Below are 24,546 nucleotides of genomic sequence, written 5' to 3'. Positions count from 1 at the left end.
ATAGAGCGACTGCTCTTAAACTTGTAAAACAAGTTCTGTCCAATGTAGCATATGCTTAGATTGCGATGATGGAAATATTGATTAAATGCTCGCTCTAGCTCGGGATGATCCCCACCTTCACGCATAAGGTCTTCGACAACTACCATGTTTACAAGGGTCGGTGGTGGCAGCTCATCATCGTTGAGATTATCAGGGATGCCTTCTATAAATCTGATATGCGGGAAACTAGAGGACAGGTCGGTATAAAGATCTTGCCAGCATGAATAAAGCCACACAATGTTATTAGGTGTTTGGGATAAAACACCGGCAGCATTTTCTAAGAGCTTTTTTATAAAGTTGCTTTTACCGCAGTTTGAGGGGCCTGCTAAAACGCAGGAGAATGGATGTTGTAATTGGGTGTCCATAGTGTGGTGGCGACCTCTCTAATGTGCCTAATAGCCGTACGGCAGTGTAATATAGTCAGCAGTCAGGACCCTTTTGTCCAAAACAACGCGAACGGTTTTATGTAAGGGTTGGGTTGTAATTTCTGTTTGGATCTGACTATGCAGGGCTGATTCACAACTATGGTTTTATCATTCGCACGGTCGTGCAATGCAGAGTATTCGTGCACCAGATCCTTCAAGCTGTCAAAATTGATTTTTAGGGTGTTGCTGACATTTAATGTTATACCTTTGAACTTCATGCACACTTTGTTGTTGTTTGTTTTGTACGAGTAGGTCTTAGGTCCGGAGGAGGTGATTTCTATTATATGTTCATCCTTATCAAGTTCGCTGGTTAGATTACCCAGATAATCCCCAAGAGGAGGGTCTTCATCCTCCGGTTCACAGTAAGTTGGTATCATGATACAAACAGCGGTCCTGGAGTTTATCCATAACCCTGTAAAGCTCTAGATGGGTGTGTGCGGTCCTGAAGCACGCTATGAATATGTTTATGTTGTCACACGTTGTGGGGTACTCTTTTGTGTATTTCCAACACACAGCCGCGGTCTCGTCATCGATAAACTTGCAGCTGGACACCTCGAAACAAGGGGCAAAAAGGTACTTAAACAGTTCGTCAGGATCTGTTATTAAGGTCGTGTTTGACAGGTTTGTACGCTGTGCGAATTTTCCCCATAATGATTTGAGACAGAGTTTGGCTAACTGGCGGCGGGCAGGGTTGAACTCTATCAAATGGGGGCGTAAACGTACACCCTCGTGAGTTACCTCCTGTTTGTCTCTGAAAAACAAATGAATGGAGAGCATAAAGAGCTGTGTCATGGTCCTCTTAAAATGCCACACTTCGTGTACTCTCCCGAGCCTGTAGCCTTTCTCTAAGGCAGCTTGCACCTCAATGCTACACCAAGTCCCTGTGAGGATCCTTTGTTCATCAGAGTGTCTACACCCGCCAACCTCTTTAAACACTGTACATGTTCGATAGAGGGGGAACATCAGCTTACCATCGACTCTGTATGGTAACACTGGAAAGTAAAGCTGCCTTGTAGGATAGAGTTCGCATTTGACTAGCCCAAAGTATTTGGATAGGGGCTTAAATTCTCTATATATGATGGTGGGCTGCCCAAATAAATAATAATATTAATAATAAAGGCACTTGTTGAGCACGCAGCTACCCCAAACGGGGTGTCCCGGCGCTATAGCAGACATAGGGTAGGGGGAAGAATCACGCAGAAACTAGTCATTCCGACTAAAGAGCCAGGTTTTCAGGGACTTGCGGAATTCCTGTTCAGACTGTATTATGCGAAGATGGGGGTGTAGGTTGTTCCAACATTTGGTGGTGCCCACCTCAAATGTTCTGCCTCCCATTCTAGCTTTTGCAAACCAAGGAGTGGTGAGAAAGTATTTGTTGTTAAAGACCTAGATTGTTGATACGGTCGGAATCTCCTCCTTAAAGATGCCGGCCCTCTTCCTTTGTCTGCACGATAAGCGAATGTTAGGGCCTTGAATTCGATGCGTTTGGCTATTGGCAGCCAATGAAGTTGTCGAAGGTATGGGGATACGCGGTGTCGCAGCGGGACACCGCATACCAAACGGGCTACGGCATTTTAGATGATCTGAAGTCTACGGATCTGGCTAAGTGGAAGACCCATGTATAGACCATTCGCATAATCAAGGTGAGAGGTTATCAAGGGGTATACCTTCATTTTGTTCACAAATGGGTACAGACTGGTAAAATCGTAGTAATGTTTCTCACCCTCACCAACGGCCCTGTACAGTTGTATGGCATTTGTACTCCCCTGAATAAGGCGTTTTGAGGCTCCAAAGGTTGTGGAAAATCACGACTCTGAAGGATGTTAGCACATCTAGCCACTCATGCTCCCATAGGGTTCTCACAGCAAAGCCACATTTTTCAACATACTGAGCCTTCATCAGAGTCCGTCTGTGTAAGTGCGCAAATTTGGCACCCAGCAATTTGTTAAACTTGTGGGGTTTGTAAAACCTGGGGCAGCCGTGGTAAAAGCAGCTGTTGTATTCAAAGGCTGTCGCCACCCTGTTAATCACGGAGTACCCGTCCAGGTAATAGGGACCCAGGCAGTATTCACCCCCTTGTAAGGCATTTTGAATATGCATGTCTTCCCTCTCAGAGACGTACATGAGCCATTGGATAGAGGGGGTTGAATAAAGTTTCTGTTTACCGTTATAGAGGTCTGGCGGTACTAGAGCGATACTTTTTGGGCTTAGAACCATGTGTTTGTAGATGAACATACACATGGAGGCCAAAGTGATGTTTTGAAAAGGGTCGATGTATTCGACTGCCTTTGTCATTTGAGGGGTTTTGGGTTTCAAGAGCCTAGTTTTCTTAGTTATCTCCACCACAACGTCTCTGAATAGGTTGCATGCTTGTTGTAGGATCATTACATCAGCCTGACAATAAGCTTTCAACTCTGTTTGAAAATGAAACTCATTTTCACGGTTTTCAGAGTATCATTGTAGAAAGCTCTCTTTCTTGGCAGGCATTATATATTCAGCCCTAAAGCTGTCCGGAGGTGGCATAGGCCCCACATAATTCTGGTTCGCCCAGGTGTTAAAAAAGTGTGGAAAATAACATTTACACCCTGGGAAACCAAAGGCTTTTGGCAGCTTGCTCAATTTCATGGGCAGGAAATTCAGGGTGTCTATAAACCTTATTTGTAACGGAACCACCGTTAGCCAAATCAGCTTGGAACCCTGAGTGATGAGTTCTACTTGTACCTTTTCACAAATCATATTTTGTAAAATAAAGAATGAGTCATATGCTTTTGAGTTATGGGCCAGCATGGTATGACCTTTGAATTTTTTTTGAATGAATGTGTTAAGGAAGTCAGCCATGCATGAGCATCCTTCAAACTCCCAGCTGTCATTGGAAGTTAGATGGTGGGCGTAAATATAGTTGGGCTGGTGTACCCCCGTCTCTTGTTTGCACTCTATATCAAACACTATGTAGTCTTCAGTTTTGGTCTGTGGTCTGCCTTTAACCATGTAACACTGGTGTACAGTTCCTGCCCTAAAAGGAGTCTGACACCTTGGGCATTTCATGCCTTTGCATTTGTGATCTGATGCCACATACCGCCCACACTCAAAGCAATCCATTTTAGGTAGCATTTAACAGCTTTGTTGTGAATGCTCAAACAGTCTTGCGAGCGACAAAACATCTTCCAGGTGCGACACCTCACCTTCAGGACGGCGTCTACGATGCAATTGTTCCTCTGACACATCTTCAGTGTATTTTACACTGATGATGTGCCTTAGTGTTATACTTGTGGTCGCAATGTGTGCACACGTACTTGACTCCCAAAAAATGTTTAAGGTTCAAGATACCGTAAAAGTGATTTTCGTGGTGAAGGACATATACGTTCTTGTTTTTCACACGTTTCCCAGTTGTAAAGTAGTTCCAAGATTCGTTGTGATAAAGAACTTTCACCATAACGACAAAATAGTTCTAAAAAAAACCTATGTCACCAAAGCCGACCATGCGGTCTGGAGGTATTTCAAGAACCTCATGGGCTTCAAACGCTCTAGACATGATGACAGCGTCGGTGGTCTTGCGCCCCATCAACAACCCCACGATGCTGGCCACCAGACACGTGTTGGCTGCTCCATTGTTAAAGTTGAGCAGCCAACGTTGTTTCTTACCAATTATCTTGCTGTATAGTATACTCTTTAAAGGCCTGGAAACACCCCCTTCACGACCCCATACAATGAGGGCTATGACTCTCAAAGTGCCATAGGCAACTAGTTTAGCCTTACTCTGTAAAAAAAATGAGAGAGGTATTCAAAAAATTCAACGGCGTCAAACACAGCACAGGACTTTCGTTTGGTGAACAAAGGACTGTCAAAACCCTGCCCCTGTAAGCGTAGTTGGAAAAAATCATTAGAACACACATCGCAAAAAACCTTTCTATGAGTGTTTGCACAGCCTCATGTATGGATAAAACCCTATAAACGGAGGACCTTATCTGGTGAAGGTTAACAAACCTAAACTCCTCGTAGTGTTCTGTAGCGTTAAATCTCTCTACAGTACGACTGTAGCTTCTAACACTCTCTATAAAGACGTCCTCTGAATCCTCATCTTGGGGAATTTGACTTGTTGTGGAGTTCACTGTTGTATCATTTTGGGGATTCTGGCTTAGCACGTGCCCTCTGGGGGCTTTTAAGGCGACGTGTAGCGCATATTCTGGCTTTCTTCAGTTTACTTATTAAAAGCCTGCGCTGCTTAGAGCTATTATCCCACTTTTGCTTTTTACGGGCCCATGCTTTCCCCATCCTATCTGAACGGCATGGTTTGTACCGGTGTGCTTCGTGCTCATAGAGGCCTCTGCTACAGACCCACTCCTCGGACCTTCCGGGTGTTGGAGTATTGCCGCTCTACCCCTCGAGCCCTTCAAACGCCCGATCCGCGGGATATTATGTCCTGAACAAATGTATTGGTAGGTGTATGGTACTGCTGTAGGTGCTTCAGACGTTGTTCGTGAAACTGCATAACTCTGTTTGAGGGGCTCAATGTACTTTGTACGCCTGGGCAAACGTAAGAAATGCAGGGACTTTGTCAGTACAGTATGGACCTTACTGCTATATTTTGATTTGTGTGTACTTTTAGTAATACACAGGGCATGGGGGGTCTTTAGGGGTCTGCGTGGGACTAGTCACGCCGGTATACACCATATGTCTGACACAGTTGCTTGACATGTTTGGAGGATCACCCTTTTACACCGGTCAACCATTTGCAGTATCTTTTGCTGCGTCTCCATCTTGACCATGTCCTCACTACCACCCATCCTCAATTTTAAGGTTGCGGCGTTCGCTTGACATTTTAGCTTTCTGACCGCCAGCAGTATACCTTTTTACATAAGCCCCTAGTACCTTGGGTTTATAGAATCATATTGCAGCAGGTTAGGGATGAACACCTTGCTGGGTTGTATAACGCCCTCTCTCACACAGTCCGCCATAACACCATTCTGTAACGGAGAGTCCTGGGGGTTCATAGCAACAGGGTCCCAGTGCGAACACCCTGGGACAGCCACTGAAGGGTCCTCACTATATACGGCCTCCAAACTTTGATCTGGACAGTCGCCCCCGACCGTACTGCTATCGGCGTATATTGATAGGGGTGATGTGGAGCTTATACTGGACGCTGGGCTGGTTGGGTCGCACGCTCCTGGAGGGGAGATAGGGGACATAGGGCATGTGGAGTGTAAATGGCGGTCAAAATATTTGAGGGTCCTAGCGGTGAAGGAATTGTCAGAGATGGGGTTGGGTGAATGTGTAACCGGCGTGTGCAAATCCCCATTGTGCGTGTTAGAAGGCCCATTTTGCACTGTTTCTGTGGGTCTATCAAGGCTGTCTACCAACCCTGTCAGTGCATTGAGACACCCTCAGCTGTTGGTATAAGGTGTTCCTAAGGGTTGAGCATTTTCAGGTGTTGAGTTCCTAAACCCATCAGGAATGATTATAGATGGTTTTGCGGGCTGGCCTAGGGGGAGCTCCTCTACCTGTTCCGCTAGTTTATTTGAAATACTGTGGGCTTCAGAGGATGGGAAGGGTCCTGCGGTGTACTGGGTTTGATTAAGGCCTAGGGGGAGCTCCTCTACCTGTTCCGCTAGTTTATTTGAAATACTGTGGGCTTCAGAGGATGGGAAGGGTCCTGCGGTGTACTGGGTTTGATTAAGGGCTCTTCTTCTGTTTCTACTTGTAACTCGGGGACCTCTTGCTTCTTCTTAAGATATCTTCTCGAGAGGCGGTTCATTTTAGGGGCTTGGGGCTGCAACAGATCTTCGGCAAGCGGCATCACAGCCACTGGCCCCTTAGAGATTGTGGGAGTAGAGGGTTCATTCCCCTGCGTAACAATTTTTTTTACTGAGAGATATAAAGGAGTAGTTTGGGGCTCAGGGACCACAGGATTCTTCTTGAGCACCTGATTTGTCTTCTCGTGGTTAAAAGGAGCTGCTTGGGACTCGGGGACCGCCCTCTTCTTCTTGAGCTTTAAAGACCCGGGTTGGGGCTCCGGGTCCATTTGCTTCTTCTTCAGGTAGGGTTTGCTTGAGATGAGGCATGGAGAGGGTTCAGATACGCAGCGCTGCTTTTACACAGAACAGGCAGTATGGTGTCTGGGGTTGTAAACACTCCTCCGTTGTTGTCCCCCTCCCGGTACAGAATAGACATTCCTGTAGGAGTGTTCACCATGTTGGACAGGGGATTGATTTGACATTTCACGGCTGTGCCAGTTGTCTGTTGTATGTGTGTAAAGTCTGAGCCGTGTTTGTGCTGGCGTACACGCCTACTCACACATTTTGCTGCAGGCACACTGTTCTGAACTGTCTTTGTGATGTCACTTAATGGTGGCGCCGACCTCTTAGCCTTACGGGTATCTTCTCCAGCGCTGTTTTGAGTGGCTGCTAGAATGTAACATACATATATATATATATTAGAAACAATAAGGAACCACAGACACCCCACCTCCACTTTATACATCCGGTACTACATGTCGCTGGCCTTTTCTGCTTGAGAGAATAAAACCCAGAGAGTTATTTTTCGCACCCTTTTGTAAAAAACACACCTGTTAGTGGTCTTTTCCCAGCTCCTTTCTTTGTCAACAAGCACTTTTTAGATGCTGAAGCTTTCCTTTTCAGTGGCCTTTCTTTTGTTTGTGACTCTACAACCTCTTGCACATCCCCGCTGTCCGTTCATGACTCCGTTGGCTCTGTAAAGAAAAGAAAACATTATCACATTTACAGTATAAACAGGCCATAGCAGTCCCTTCTGAGGAACCCTCCTACAGTTCACCGCTGTGGTTTTAGGACTAACACAGCGTAAGTCTTAGACAGTTTAAAGAACACAGGCATTTTTTTAATTTACCTGTTAGAACTGTATTATCCTGCACACTCAACATCGCGCCTTGAGCCTCCATGTAGCATTGTAGACCGTCAAGAGCTAGTTGTAGTTCGGTATCATAACCTATAAAATCATACATACATGAGAATACCATTAGAAAAACAGGGTTTCCAAGACACTGGAGTACAAAAACGACGCAAAACTATACTACTCTAAATACATATACCTGGCTGCAGGGCGCGCATTTCTTCATCGGTGATAGTTAATTTCGGGAGGGCTTGTGGCTGGGGTTAAATCAAAAGCGACTACTTAAAACTAGTGCTCGTAAACATGGCATTACCGTTTGTTACATTCACCTTAGAAAACGTAAATACATATTACATAGAGACAAGTATTCTTACACAGGGCATACGTAAAACATCGTCTATGTTACATAGGCCATAGACCTGCAAGCCGTAGGAACAACCTGTCAGACACAATGCTAAACACCCTGGTTAAAGTTTGGAGAAGCACATACTCAGAAGTGAAAACAATACCATGTATTGACATTTAATTTTTAATAATAAACTCTTAATTTCTACCCACAAACCCTAGCTCATTGTACAACCCTAACCTATGCACATATCTATACAGTGGCTCGTGCACGGTTAGTAACAATAGGATATCTCTAAGGAAAAAACTGTCACAATCTGCCCCAAAACATTAATGCGCCTCGTGGTCTGCAGGGTACACATTCTTTGCACCATGCATACTAAAACATATATGGTATTTGATGCTCGGTCAAAGCCGCCACTAGACAAAAAAAGCCTATCTCTCTCCAGAAAGAACATTAATCACAGGCGTTATTCCAACATTTATTTTAAATTGTTGTTGGCAAGGTACTTTGTACCCTGTGCTTTAAAAATAAAATAAAAAGATAAAACAAAAACAAAACCTTAATCATGCAGCAGGACCTTTGTTCAATGCCCTTGATAGACCTTCAATTCACCTCTGTATATTTGCTTCACCGTCTCACCATTTCAGAACTGCAGCATTTTAAATATGCTGTATTAACCATACCATATTTGTTGCTTATTTACCTTATGCATCTAACATTCATTGACAAAGCACCCAAGCCCTGGCTTGTTGTATATGTAATGTTTGTTGTTATATTTCAGGTGCGAATGGTCAGACGCAGCAAAATATCAGTTGGTCCTCACACGCTGCTAAATCTTGAAATGTATGCTTACAGCCCAGGGACTACCTTTGGCAACGTCCCTGGGGCTGTATAGCCAACCACACGCATCCATAGAGGAGTCCCGTTCGGGAGCTCCCAATGCGCTGCCATATGGTGATAGCTGGAGGCCTTTCACAGCCGCAGCGAAGTCAGGATACGCCCCCTGCCGTGATGTACGGGGTATCTTCAGCAATGACATCATGGTGGGGGGAGGATCCAGACTTTGCCACGGGTGCCAAAGGCATCCAGCCTGCATTCCTGCCTCAGCTTGACCCACGTGGGTCCAAGGAATAGCCTACAACGCCCCCACCTTATTGGGTGTAAAACAACACCCAAGCGAAAAGGCATCCCCTGCAGGGATTCCCTCATGTTGCGGGACACCGAAAGCCTTGCCGGTTCTCAGCTAGCCTTCAGCGTTCTCTGCGAGGGCCGGCCCCGCCCCATGACATTGAGGAAATCCTCGTAGACGTCACGGGGGTGTGGCTGGCCTTAGCCGAGGAAGCGGAAGGCATGCCTGGAATCCACGGCCTCCATCTTTACCCCCGAGAAGCACCCTGATCCCCAACGCCGCGGACCCAGAGCCCCAGCACTAAGGACGTGGGCTCTGGGGCATAACTATATTTTTGGGCCTCTGATTGCAGAGCAGCCCCCACCGTATGCCATGCGCATCAGGTTTGGGCCGCACCCAGCCACATACACAACCCAGTCCCAGAGCGCCGCACAGAACACCACATGCTCTGGGAAGGTGTAACAGATGCTTTGGGACCACTGGGGCCCCCATCGGACACTGCGGCACACTCCCTTAACCCCAGAGCAGCATCTTCGGTAAGCGGGCTCTGGGGATTTATTTAATACTCGCGGGGGTACCAAGCCCCACGACGGACATAGCCCCAGAACCCTCCCGGACCGCACAGGGTTCTGGGGTCATCTTCAGAAAGTATTGGCAGATGACCCGAACACGGCGCAGAGTGCCGCACGGAACACCGCGGGCTCCGAAGGTCTTAATTATATTCGTTTTGAGACCGCCAGCCCCATACAGCACATAGCCCCAGAGCCCCATCCAGACCTCAGAGGGCTCTGGGGCTACAGGGTAAACTTTGGATCTTGGGCCCACACTAGGACCATGCCATATTTTGGGACACAGACCTCAAAGCCCCGGCTTGTTGGGAGAGAACTCTGGGGGTGAAAACAAGAACAACCCCCACAGAACCCAGCCGTGAATGCCGTGGACTCGGTACTGATTTAAAATCATCGGGACCCAGCAACTGCCTTAGGTGATCCTGCCACAACCTGGAGCAGTGTAGGCCACTCACAGCAGCCCTTGAACTCATCAGAGCCCTAGGACCTACCATTGAGGTTAAGTAAAAACCAACATTTTTATTTTTTATTTTATTTATTTTATTTTGTGGCTCTGGAACCCTTAAAGCAGTAGTGAACCATGTAAAATGTTTCTAGACCCTGTAAAAGTCTTAAGGCTATAGCCCTGTGCATACTCAAAATGGTTAGTGGTATTCACTTTTAAATGCACGCCTACAATGATCTACACTGTATTTAAAGTCCTGGATCCACCCCTAAGAACTATCCACAGTATTCACATTACACACAGTTCCCCTTGCTCTATGCTCTATATAAAACCTTAAATTTACAACCCCATTTCACCTCAACACCTCCTGCATTATTCACATTAAACATCCTACCACCCCAACATTAAACATTAATTAAACCATCATGGATACAATACTACATTGTGCTAAGTACTGTTTTAAAACTACAACATTGTTCACATTAAATACAAGCCCCCTTTGTATTAAGTAACATTTAAAACTACAACATTATTCCAACCCTGTGCCTCTAAAAATATTCACATTAAGCGGCAGACCACAATGCCTTAAACATTAATTAAAACGTCAAGGATACAATCCCACATTGCACTAAGCACCATTTAAAATGCAACCTTGTTCACATTAAATGCATCCCCCCAATACTTTAAATAAACCCTTACACCCATAAGACTGTAACAATGTACCCCTTATTTATTTACCTCCATTAGCGTGTAGCATGCAGCATCAGTTGCTCTGCTCCATTATTCCCTTCCTGGGCTGGGCCTGTACCACTGCAAATCCCCAATACACAGTTCCAAATGGGCTTTTGAATGTCTGTTTGTGCTGGCCCCTAAATAATGCTTTTTATACTTGTCCTAGCATGCTAATTAGAAGCCCCTCACCCTTTAGGATGGGTAGAGTTTAGAACCAGGTAGTGTGTGGTCATTGGAGGGAACATTTTCTGACCTTTGCCTTGTTTGTTAGATACACCTTTATCATTTAACATCTGCTAACCTTGTCAGAGTCCCTATATTGGGAAGAGCTGCGTTAAAGCTGCTTAAACCCGTCTCCTGGGGAGGGTGGCTCCGGTTGAAGTTTGGGTATTTGACGAATGACCAGTACCGTGCATGCTGTGGGTGGCATTTTTATCCCCTAGTGTACTATACCATATGAGACTCTTGGGGGCATATTATCAAGGACGGCATTAAAATTATCGCCGCTTTAGCGGCAGGAAACTGCCGCCGAAGCGGCGATAATGGGCTTGATAATATGCCGCAGAGAATTCCAATAGAAGCCCATGTTCACACCAGAACATGGGCTTCTATTGGAATTCACAAGGGCATATTATCAAGCCCATTATCGCCGCTTTTAGCGGCAGTTTCCTGCCGCTTATGCGGCGATAATTTTAACGCCGTCCTTGATAATATGCCCCATGGGTAGTTTGGGACCGCGCTGTTGAGGTTTTTTCCCTTCGCAGCCTTGCTCTGGGCCTGTGCACCTTTAGTATTTGACATCTGCTAATCACACTGGCCCCTGCTTGGGAATCTGTTGAGCAGTTTCAATGTTTTGAGTTTTTGGTTTCCCTGCATAGTCCTATGTGAAAGGGCTGTCTGTTTTATAACAGGACATGTGTTACCAGGTTTCAGGTTCTCATGGGAAGCTCTGGCTCTACACACAGGCTAGGGTTTTTTTTTCACTTCTCACACCCTTCTGGGGTGAGTGGTTTGTTATTTTATAACAGGCCTTGTATCATCCTATTTTTGAGAATTGCGCAGGGAAGTTTGGGACTGGTCATTCGTCATGTCCCCAAACTTCAGCCTGCTCTGCTCAGGACTGTTGAACTTTATCACTTTGTCACCTACATGCCAGAGCCCTGCCTGGGAATCTTGCCTTTTGTTCTTGTGTTTTTACGTCATGACTTGTGATGCTTACAAGGTTTCCCACTCTAGCATTTTACAGCTGCAACCCACCCCTTTTCAGACCCATAACGGTTAGTTAACTGTCACCAGCTCTGGCGGGGATGCAATTCAAATAGCCACAGCTGTTTCTAAAAACACCTCTGCACAGCAAACCACGGTGTTAGACAGCAATGCTACTTAGGGGGTGGGGAACTTGGTGACTACCTGCTCATTCACAGCTTCAGCTCAGCTTGCCCGGGCAACTTCTGTCACAGCACTGTTTTGTTTTAAAATATGCCCAGGCATTTCTCTTACATGAAGACACTTTTGCGCACACATTTAGGGACACATTTTTCTTTACATAATCCTAAATGCCCTGCTAACCTAACAACGCCATCAACACATGCTCACACTCTGACACAAACCTTTTGCCACACCCCCAGCTCAACTCCGGTTAGGGCTGGAACACATACATCATGTCCACATATTTTTTGCACACAAACTGTCCCTTTTAAGGACAAAAACAACCTGTCACTTTTAAGGACACTCTATTGATGAGCAATGGTATCCCTACTTACTACTGACATTCTTACAAGAGCTGATAATTTAGTTATTCATATGAACCAGTGTGTGATAAGAGGCAATTTATGTAGTTCATGCCTAATTGGTAGACAATAAATATGTTTGAGACTCGTGGCACTAAAAACAAGAGTGGATTGATCCTTTTGAATATTAACAAGGTTGTGGGCATTCTCAACTCTGCTCGTCGCTCATTCCACAATGTAAAATCCTTGGGATCCAACCCTCTGTACTTGAATCACGTTCAGTAGTCATATTACCTGACCAGATTGAGAAGACGTTTAGGAAGTCACAAAACAATATTGGTGCCGTAGTCAATAGTGGCTGGTGAGAAGCACTGTGAAAAAACTCTCACATAGCTTGTATGATGGTCATGTTTGATTAGCCTCGAAACATGCAGATGATTATTGCTGAGTGCAGCACGTCATGGATAACGCACGATTTCCCATGTCCATTGACGTCTGGATGAAACTTCACACATTTATCGCAGAAGTTAAAGCAACTTCACACCCAGTCGTGTCTAACTGTTGTGATCATAGTAGCCTCCAGGCACTTCTTGACATTCAGTCCTCCACATCATTGAAAGAGTCCTTCTCCGCAGGTACACCGTGCTCTAAGTAAGTATCTCCAGCAAACTGTTAGGAGGAGCCCAGAAAAGTGACGAAGTATGATAAATATATAGCTCTTCTTTGCCCCTCGGCATAGAATAGGTTTCTTAATCAGTGCAATCTCTCTTTCTTTCAGAGACTCAAATAAGCAAGGCCAAGTTAAAGAAAAAATTGATCACAGTCAGCTTGAACTGGAAGGAAGAGAGCAGGATATTCCCTGTTGGGCTATCATTGAGAATCACTATCCCACATTAAGAACACACATCGTAGCAATGCTGTAAAAGTGAATTGAGGTTGGATTCACAAAGGTTTACTGAGTGCAGCTATCAAAAGCTGTATTTCCTACAGTATTCCGGGAATAAAAACAATGACTGGTGCGAGCCATACCTTGAACGGTCATACCTGCGAGGAAATGCAGCTTACACACCCAGTTCCTGCTAGATACCCTGCTTCCCGGTGATCTTCGCTGCATCCGAACATCAAGATATCTGGATACTTTATTTCTGATAAAGCAAAATAATTTATACTGTGGGCTAGATGTAGCAAAGGTTTCTACAATCTACCAGCATGCTTAGCGCTAATTCTCAAGCTTTGCGAGTTTAAAAACCACAGTGGTAGTATACAAAAGAGACAATGCTAGGAAACGGAGACTAGTATTGTTATCACCCCTTCCTTGCAAAATGCATGTAAATGCATCAGTGGATCTCTGTAAATTAGTTTCTCTGAATTACTGCAAATGGCCTTCTTGTGCTATATTGGATTGGTACATCTGATGCAGCCCCAAAAAGGAATCGAGTCACATGGCTGCACTATACAAAACACGTTAGAAAAAATAACTTGCTGCAGGCCCTTTGGTCATTACTGCCAGCAGTATAAAAGCTAAGGAAGAACTATCAGATTTGAAATGCTGTTGCTGTTATATGATTCTGTTTACCACTTTGGGGCACATGCATCAACCAAACCAAAAGCGATTCCTTAATAGCGAGAAATAAGGAATCGTTATTAAGGAATCGCTTTTGAGTATGCATCGGTAAATTTTAGCGATTCCTTAAAAATCGCTATATTTACCGAATAATCAATAGCGGGGCATGCAAACTCCGATTAGCTATTATGCGAGTTCGGTAATACCGAATTAGCTATTAGCGAATTCGGTATTTGCGAAATCGCAATTGACCGCGTCGCTCCGGGAACGGGCAGATGACATCACCAACCAGGAAATACTGCAGCCCCACCCTCATTGCCTCGACAGAGGGGCAAACAGGAGCTGTGAGTGAAGACTGCCTGTGCAGAGTGAAGCCACACCGACTGCAATTCGCAAAACCTATTCATCATGGAGAAGGAAGTGCCATCCAGCGCTGAGTCAGCACGCAAGCGCAAGCGCAAGTTCTCTGACAGGGAGCTGGAGTACCTTATAGAGGGAGTCAGCAGCAAGCACGATCGCCTTTCCGGTAAGCTGTCCCTCAAGGTGCCTGAGCAGGAGAAGCAGGGCATATGGCTGCGCATCCGGGAGAGGGTGAATGCAGTTGGTGTAACGCCCCGCAGCATCGACGACCTCAAGAAAAGGTGGTACGACCTGCGGAAGCGTGCCAAGGAGAGGATTGCAGAGAGGCTCCGGGAGGCGAGCAGGACCGGAGGCGGCCCTTCAAAAGTACAATCCAACACTGCCCTGGAGGACCTGGTGGAAGGGACGATCGAGCGGGAAGCTGTCGTGGGAGTGACCCAGATGGACACGTCCGGCACAGCCACAAGTGCCCAAGGTAAGATGCATGCCTGTGCCCATACCCAGCATAGCGTAAATCCATTCCCATGCCCCCAGCAGGACCTGAGTGTGTATGCAGCTTTGGGCCACAAAGTTTTACTCTTAACACTAGTGCATCATGGGAGTTGTAGTCTAGTCAGCCCAGTGTGCATGTACAGGCGTAAATACAATTACGGATCACCACATCAGTTGAACATGGATGTAGACTGTTTATTTAGTGGATCACAGAGGGACATGTACGTGTACAACACTACGGAGGTGTAACTATCCCACTAACCATGCACTGTTTCACACACAGATGCATCTCCTGGGGAATCGGACGACAGCGGCCAGCTGATCATATCTGAGACACCGGTGGATTCCGACATGGAGACAGCGCAGGATGCGCATCCATCACCTCCACCTGCCACCCCACCACCACCAGCACCAGCACCACCAGCACCACCAGCACCAGCACCAGCCACACCAGCACCTGCACCATCCACACCAGCTGCAGCAACAACAGCCACTAAAGCGCAGAGGCGCAGGTCCCAAGTATCGCCCTTGCAGGTGATGGAAACACCCTCCACACAATTGGGACAAAGTCTGCACACCATCACACCGCCTGCAGCACCACCTGGACGCGCCAGACTCCAACAGCGGCGCAGGGCTCGGCCAAGTTCTGTCTCCTCAGGCGACCTTGATCTCCCACACACTTCTGCCATCGAGGAGAGGATGCTACGTGTACAGCGCCTGCAGGGACGACACATGGCAACAATTAGCTCTAATATCGTGCACCTTGCTCGGGAAATGCGTGCCATGAGTGCGGCGGTTAGGGACATGTCCACTGTGGTGGCAGAGGGCAATGGGCACCTCAGGGAGGACATCCAAGAGCTCACCCGTGCCATGAGGGAGGGCCATGAGTCCGAGAGGAGGAGGCACCGTCAGCAGTTGTTGCGGTCCGCGGCCTCTAAAAAGGCCATCACACGTCTCAGCAACAGCACCGCAGTGTTGGCACGCCGCTCTGTGTCCTTGCAGGTGGACCTTGAGCACTTTTGCAGGGATGTAGCAAAGGCACTAGGGCAGATGACCGCTGCTGTCGAACACCTACAGAGCGGCACATTCAGTGCTGGTGCATTGGGAGGGGAAGATGGCAGTGAGGCTGCCTCGAGTGTCAGCAGTGTGTCAGTGGCAGAGGCCAGCACCAGGCGCCGCAGTTCGCGTGCCTCCACGGGGACAGGGCGTGGTGAGGCGTCGGAGACACCTGAGCGGAGGCTTGGTGTACGTGGCAAGCGCCACTAGACAGAATTACAGGCCTACCTGACCGTGGTGGGGCAACCATGGTCCTCCCCTTCCTGAGTCTGCACAGCCGTGACTTTAACACACATTTGTTTTAACTTCTTACAGGTGGTGCATTTTTTCCATTGCTTGTTTTGTTGCACATACCGCAGTGCTTCTGTGCATTAAACAGTTGCACCCCCAACAAATTAGTTATGTATCATTCTCACCTGATTCAGAAATTATGTTGCATGATGTATGTCCGCCTCCTATGGCCCTCTGCTGTGTTAGGGACGTGTGCCTGTCGGTGTTGGGCGGGTGGTTGGTCATCCCGGTGGTCTTCATTCCTGTCCACCTGTATGGGTATCCCCCTTCTGGTCGCAATGTTGTGCAGCATTGCACATACGGCAATAATCCTGCAACAGGTTTCAGGTTTGTATAGCATGGCGCCGCCAGTCTTGTGTAGGATTCGAAAGCGAATCTTCAGAATCCCAAATGTCCTCTCTATTACATTCCTGGTGCTAATGTGTGCTGCGTTGTAGCGTTGCTCCTGTGGGGTTGCTGGATTGATGTATGGGGTGAGTATAAAATCACGCAGGGCGTAAGCACTGTCACCTAGAAGATAGAAGCAAAGACTTAGCAATGGTGAAGTTCATACATGTGTGGTGTTCATGTTGGGAAGCGGGATTTGTACGTACCAAGCAGGAGTCCCTCTCCAAATTCTCAGTTGAGTAGACGCCTGTGGATTCCACTGTTGCGGAATATGTAAGAGTCGTATGTGCTCCCTGGGAATTGTGCCACTAGGTCCGTTATGATGTGATTGGCATCGCACACAACCTGCACATTGATTGAGTGGTATGACTTGCGGTTACGGAATATGTACTCATTTGCTGCCGGTGGACATATGGCGATATGCGTACAATCGATGCATCCAATTACATGGGGGAATTGTGCCACCTGGTAGAATGCCTGTTTGTTGCGGTCCAACTGCTGTGGGGTTGTGGGGAAGCTGATGTGGGAGTGTAGCATTGTCAGCATGGCATCTAGGAATTTCTGGAAGAAGCGTGAGAGTGCGCTTTGCGATACGCCTCCGGCTACCGCAATTACCCACTGGAAACTTCCTGAGGCCAGTAGGTGCAGGCTGCATAGGACCTGGACGTGCGCAGGGATTGCATTGGTCCGGTGTGTCTGGTGCTGCAGTAATGGTTCCAGGTCTGCAATGATGCGCATGATCATGGCACGATTGAGTCGATACTTCTCGTACACCTCGTCCTCATTCTGGCCGAGCAAGGTGATGCGCAGTCTGAAAACTCTCTCCTGGACCCTTCTCCTGCGCTGTCCTGCCGCATTGATACGCATCCTCCTTGCAAGCACGTAGAGGGCTGTCATTTTGTGGTAGCCAACAGGGTCTCCTTGGCCACATTTAAGGGGTTGGTGATTACCACAATCAGTTGCACCTGTAGAATCATTTTTTTTATTCACAATTTTTTTTTTTTTAACTTTACCTCCAGGTTCTGATTCCCCTTATTTAGCTCATGCTAAATAGCGATTTTTGGGATTTTCGGTATTTGCGACTGTTGTTGCATTGGGCAGCAATTCGTTATTAGCCATTGGCACTTGCCGGGAGCTATTAGTGATTTCGGTGATTGCTAATTCGGTATTTAGCGAATCGGTATTTTTGCATGTTGGTTAATTGCGATTCGGTATTTTACCGGATCTCATTTAGCGATTCGTTATTTGGTCACAGTTTTGGTTGATGCATTGGGATTCGTTTTTTTTTTTAATCGCTAACGGGTGTTATTAGCGATTCGGTATTTTACCGACTGGATTTTGGCTTGATGCATGAGGCTGTTAGTGCTTTACCTCCAGTCTAACTCACGAGAAGCATCTTATTGTCAATTTGCATGATAATAAAAAATAAATGTCGATACACCATCACTAAACTGACTGTTGTTTCTTTCGGGAGGCTAAAATAGGGGAGAGTAGGTTTTTAAGTGGTCTCTGAACTGAGACTCTGACGAGTGAGGTTACGCGTGAGAGGCCATTTATTGCGATAATTCACTGTTGTTCAGCAAAATTAAAATTAATTAAGCGTGGAATGATGTTATTATGTAATTGTAATTGACATTTTATTTTTGTATTCTTTAAGTCATTCTGTACTAGAAACAATGAGAATCAATTCGATTTTTATCGTAGTATTTCTTTAATTGTTAGATATTACGGCTCAAATTCTTCCCTAGCTATGATCAGATGTGTCTGTAGAATATATTTTCTATATTTTGTTTATGTGCTTTGGATTGATGCAAAGAATAAAGTAATTATGACAGACGGTCATAAACACTAGTGCGTCTCGGATATACAAATTGTGAGAAAGTGGATTATTAGTTGGAGTGGATGGTAGTCTTCCACAAGGAATTATGCATTATTCTTGTCAGGTCACGTAGAGGTTTCAGTAATTTAAACCTCAGCTTAACCCCAGGTAGCTCTTGTACAGAGCAGACAGGCTTAATATAAGAGAAATGTGTAAAACATTTAAAAGTCCCAAAACTGTTGAAAAGTTAAAAACAAAACACAATAAAAATCTCACTCTAATTTATAAAAAGACAATAATTGAACAAAATGAAACCAAAATGACAAAAATGGAATAAAGTGAAGCGCATATATGCATTTTTGAAATTTTAGTTGCAAATGGCACCAAAAACACTACGCATCATTGCGGTCTTCTGGTTTGGCTTGATGGGTACCTACACGTGATTTAACTTGTTAAGGGCAAGTGTTGCGCAACAGCCAAAACCCGCACTGTTTCCCCAGTGTGTGTGTCGGCCATTGACCGACACTGGGGAGGCACATAAAGGCCACTCCGGTGCTCAGCATCAGAGGGAGTCCTTTATTTATTTTTAGGTCGAGCGTCAGCATGCATGCGCTGTCTGCAAGACCTGTTGTATTCAATAAAACCACTTTATTCTAGTCAGCTACTTACCATTGGCTGCCTCCTCTGTCGCTCTTCTTTCCTGCCTCCTAAGTCGTTCACATAGCGACTTAGTTTATTCATGTCTTGTGTTACAGAACTTCTTTCTTTTATGTTGCTTTAGCTCCATTGCTGCTTCCACCCTCCGATCACCCTCTGACAGAAACGCAGCATTTCACAACATTTGCAATGTAAACACTACACTGCTGGACACCAGTTTGATTTAATTTACCCGTCCTGCTTCTTTTTCAATTTAATGGGTTTTTTTTTAAGTCTGAGTTTGTTCTCATTTGCCCAGGTGTAGGTTTTGCCCTTCAGCCCTTCACAGTTTGTTTTGATTGCACCGTCCTACTTGCAATCTCTATTTATTATGGAAACGGCAGTATTGGTGCACATGCTCGCTTCTCGCAGGCAAAGCAATTACTGTGCCACTGCAGCTACTCTGCTGCTGTCTGCATCTCTGTCGCCAGGGAAGGGTTCACCACATCACCGCAAGCTGTTCATTGCAGATACCAGCTGCTTTAGTGACAGGGTTTCCTCCTACTCCCATTAGGCAGCTGCACCCTACGTGTGGCAACAACAGCCTGGCACCTGCGCCAATGTGTCCCCGGTTTCTCCAATATGGGTAAGTGCATTTTGTAATGAACATGTTGCTTTCACCTTCTGCCCGTCTCAGTTTATCATTTGGCTGGGTGCAGTTTGTTTTAATTTACCCGTCCCGCCTGCTGCTTTTCGTTTGATTTTTTTTGTTTTTTAACTTGTTGCCTTCCGTCTGCTGTTGCATATTTTCATTTTGCTGCTCCTCCTTGTAGTCCATTTAACCAGTAATGGTGTTGCTTAGTCCCAACTTAAACTGATTAATTTAGGAGCAGGCATTTTGAAGGATTACACATTTATTGTGAGTAAATGTTTTGTTTCCCATACTGTATGCCACACTGAAGTGCTTCCACTGATTTCTCCTTGTTTCAGTGCATAGTTTACCTAGGGCCAAGAGGCCGGAACCTCAAATGTACTTATAGCTCTTTATAGCCATTAGTAGTTACTCCAATCCTGGTGATTGTTTCTGTCAACTCTGATACTTGAATCTCACCTTCGATTGTAGGGCTCCAAGTACCGGAATGCCCCTTGCACGCATGCACCCTGCACAGCCGATACCTGACCACAGAACTCTCGGTTAAGGTTGACACCACACTCCATGATGTCAAGACATTGTGTTGCCCCACGCACTTTGTGTTAACCAGAGGTGCATTCATCCAATGTAAATCGATTTTGGAGCGTGGGATTTCTTGGTCTTCCTATGTTTGCAGCCGTCCATGACCAGAAATGGTGACTACAATTAAAATATGAAGGACAATTGATGGAGAAACATCTTAACAACTGTGTTAGTTCAGTAATTGCAAGGACTACATTATGACTCTCCCTTAGCATTGGAAAAATCTTTTTTTTTTTTAAAGAAAGCTTTTTATACTGCTTTTGAAGCAGTGTTTTGAAATTGGTCTGGCAAACCTGAGAGAAAGGTCTCGCTCCACATTCACAGGGTCGAGGGTGGGTGCTCTCCATCCCTTCCATTAATTAAAGTAATTCTCTCATTCTAAATCCTCTAGGCAGCGCTGCCCATGTGTTGCTGTTCCCAGTGGTAATTCCTCATTCTAAGTCCTATAGACAGTGCTGCTAGCTGCTTCTCTGGTCCCAGTGGTAATTCCCCATTTTCAGTCCTCTACCCAGTACCGCAGGTGTGTCTCTGTTCCCAGTTGTAATTCCTCATTCATAGTCTTCTAGACAGGGCTGCTAGCTGGTTTTCTGGTCCCAGTGGAAATTCCTCATTCTAAGTTCTCCAGATAGTGCTTCAGCTGTGTCTCTACTCCCAGTAGTAATTCCTCATTCTTAGTCCTCTAGACAGTGCTACTAGCTGCTTCTCTGGTTCCATCAGTAACTCCATCATTCTAAGTCCTCTAGACAGTGCAGCAGCTGCTTCTCTGGTCCCTCTGTAACTTCTCCATTCTAAGACTTCTAGGCAGAGCTACAGCTGTGTCTTGTGGTAATTCCCCATTCTTAGCGCCTCTGATCATACTTCCACTGCACTCCAAACCAAAACATATAGATAAAACACATTGTCATTCACAACACCAATGGCTCTAACTCTAAAAAATGCGAGACCTATTGCATTGCAAATGCTTGTTTATTTTTTGGATTAGGCTGATCGGGAAGAGCCTCTCAAGCATCCTGATTAATTTGGGGTCTTTTTACTACAATGATGATCAGCGCACATGGCATGCTGATGTCATTGCAGTAAAAGTGAAAGTAAAATGAGGCGATGGGCCTCTGGGAGTAGATGGGGTTATTACCCTGATGTTACCCATCGAGAGTAAAAAGCCCACTAGATGACAGGGAATTAAAAGAATATAGGTGTGAGGGCTGTCCACATGGGCATAGCCATGCCCTCACTTCAACTATAGAGGGGAACAGTCTTTCTGCCAACCTTGAGAGGAAGGTTGGGGTATTTACCCCCTATCTGCCCGGGGGGTAGAAAGCCCACTAGAAGCCTGGGTGTTTTTTTAAAATGTAGGGCTGGGGGGTACCCAGAATGGGCATGTCTATGCCCCCACCCTAAGTAAATGGCACAACAGTCTTTCTGCCCCTGGGGGCAGATGGGGTAATTTCTTCTGTTATGCCCTTCAGGGGGGCAGAAAGCCCAATAGACCCCAAGGAACGTTTTTCTTTTGAAGTATAAGGCTAGGTGCTGTCCCCATGGGCATAGTTATGCCCCCACCCCAACCAAAAGGGGCAACATTAGTTCTCCCCCCCCCCCGGTAATTGCCCCCGATCGGCTCCCAAAAAGCCCGCTAGATGCCTGGGAATATATATATTTTTTAAATATAGCAACAGACTTTCTGCCCCCTCGGGGGCAGATGGTGTAATAACCTCGTATCTGCCCAGGGGAGCAGAAGGTCCACTGTATGGCAATATATGCACCAATATATGTTTTTAATAAAATAATGGAGTGGGTCTTTCTCATCCTAACATCAGGCCCCACCCTCACCCATAAACCTCAAGAGACCATCTGATCCCCTGTGGACTAAAGCATCCCATCCCAAGAGCAAGCAAGAGGACATTTGACTCATTTGAGTGTTGTTTTTACATATGGGCCAGGAGAGTTTGGCTAGTGCTAGTATTATCCCACATGCTATGGTGAACATCTGCACTTTGTGGTCTTGGGTAGGATGCCAGCTGGAAAAGCCTACCAGACACAGACAGTTCTGAAAACTAGACATCTGACGGAGTCCAGGTTGTGTGCTTTCCACACCATTTTCTTACCCACACTGCTCTGCAGACTTCAAACGTTGACTGAAAACACAATTTTCCTCACATTTCTGCGAGGAAAACCTCTGGAATCTGCAGGGAGCCAAACATTTCCTAGCACACAGCATTCCCCAAGTGGTACGCAGAGAGATCATCAATAGGGGTAGCTGCGGGATTTAGGGCCTTGCTCAGCCACCACCCATGGATACCTATCAACCACAGATATTTTTGAAAAGTACACCAATCAGGTGATTCCAGAATGGTGTGCCTTGTATGAATCAATTAGGTTTTCTTTATCGAAATGCCCTGAAAACCTAAAACATTGCCTGAAATCACACATTTCTGTATATTTGTGTGATGTAGACATCTAGAATTCAGAGGAATCCTCAATATTCCTACAACGCAGCATTGCGCCACTTGTGCCAATAAATATGCTATGCCACTTTTGTGGTTGAGCCTAGTGCAGCGACATGTACGGGTCAAACGAAGGTCAATGGGAGTCCCCACACAAGGGCTTCCATTGACCTTGTTTGATTTGTTCCTGTCGTGGGCACTCGGTCACAGTCACACAAGTGGGTCAGCGTTTTTATTGATACAAGTGGGGTAATGCTGGGTGGTAGGAATTTTGTGGAGTCCTGAGGGTTCTGGAAGTTTCCATCACAGAAATGTAAGGAAAATTAATGATTTCATGCAAATTTTAAGGTTTGCAGGAAACTGTGGGTAAAAACACCTCATGAGATCCACATAAGTCTACGCATAATGGATTTCTTCAGATGTCTAGTTTTAAAAAATGTGCAGGTCGGTGACGGCTGATGTTTGGCCAAAAATCCACAGTTATACAGTTTTCCCAAAAATGGGGTCAGTTTTGTGTGAAAAAAATGGATGTTCCTAAGTAGCATTTAGGGCTATTTTCTGTTACGGGCAAAAGGCCTACCCAAAAAAGTGAGGTGCCACTTTTATCAGAAGACTTATGGGAATTCTGGGTGGCAGGGAGTTTGTGGCTCCCTACAAATTCGAGAGCAGAAATATGAGAAAATTTCTTTTTTTGGTCACAGTTTGAGGTTTGGGTAAAAAAAAACGGTAAATGGTGTGAAAGGTTTCTGTGGTAAATTAAGATGCAGGGTAGCCAGTAGTAAGGTGATAACAGGATAAGGTTTCTTCTTAAGATAGTAGTCTCAGGTTATAGGTAAAGATGGTAGTAAGGAAGCATTCTAATTACATTGTAGTTAATCTGGCTGAGCAGACCAGAGGCCTTGTCACAGTGTTAGGACATATTTAACAATACATGTTTACATGTCCTACATTTGAATACCATACACACTGCCTCATGGGCACTCAAAGCCTAGTTATGAATGACATATTCATATTTGTAAGGATGGATTTGGCCTGCCAAAAGGGGTTATTGTGGCAGCTTGAAATGGCAGTTTTACAACTGCACAGACAGGGTACAGTGTAAGGCCTGCAGTCACGTTTTGCACAGCTACTCTAGTGGTGGCACAATGTGTGGTGTAGTCCACCAGTGACAGTTAACTTACAAGCCCTAATAACATAGCCTATTTTTTAACTGTTCTATAATAAACGGTTTACAAAGTTCCATTTTATTATGAACAATTAAAATGTTATGGCAAAGCACAGAGGTTAATATTATGCATTTAACTCTTTATTGCCACACACACAGCAGCAACAACTAGAACAATAACTTTACGAATTAGAACTTAACCAACATTCTGATAGTTATAAGTCCCAAACAAGCAGCCATCTTCCCTCTTTGTTGCTGCTCACGAGTCAGATAGGTACACTGAGAATCTAATTAAGTTTTGACCCATGTGAATGGTTTTAATATTCGTCAGATTATCAAGGGCAAAGCAAATAGTTTGAATGATGGGTTTGAAATAATAAGTCATGAATAAGTGATTGCATGCATGAAAGTTGAGAATTAGAATGTTTTATCGTTTTGAGATTTAAAATTAAAATATTTATTAGGGATACATTTAGCCAAAGGTTTATGCTGAAACATGATATCTTTTCAGTTATCATTTAAGTAAAGAGTGTCCTATCAGTTACTGCTTTTCAGTTACTAAGTCAGATTTGTTGTAGGACATGCAAAGATTTTACTGTTGCGAAATGCAATTTCTTGCATGTTACCAATTGATGGGTGGAGAAATTAAGGCAAGTGCAGGGATACTGTGAATAGTGTTTGAATAGTTTTTTTGTAAAAGAGACGGAAAACGTATTTTCACTTTGTGTAGGTTGGCAGTGCAGGGTAGCGCTGCGGTGTGAACGGTTGAGCAGATGCAAGTTAAGTTTTCAAAATCCAGAAATGTGAGCGTTCACAATC

This window comes from Triturus cristatus, chromosome 4_1 (genome assembly GCF_964204655.1).
Source record: "Triturus cristatus chromosome 4_1, aTriCri1.1, whole genome shotgun sequence".
Lineage (NCBI taxonomy): Eukaryota > Metazoa > Chordata > Amphibia > Caudata > Salamandridae > Triturus > Triturus cristatus.
The sequence above is the reverse complement of the archived record's forward strand: the minus strand, read 5'-3'. Positions refer to the sequence as shown.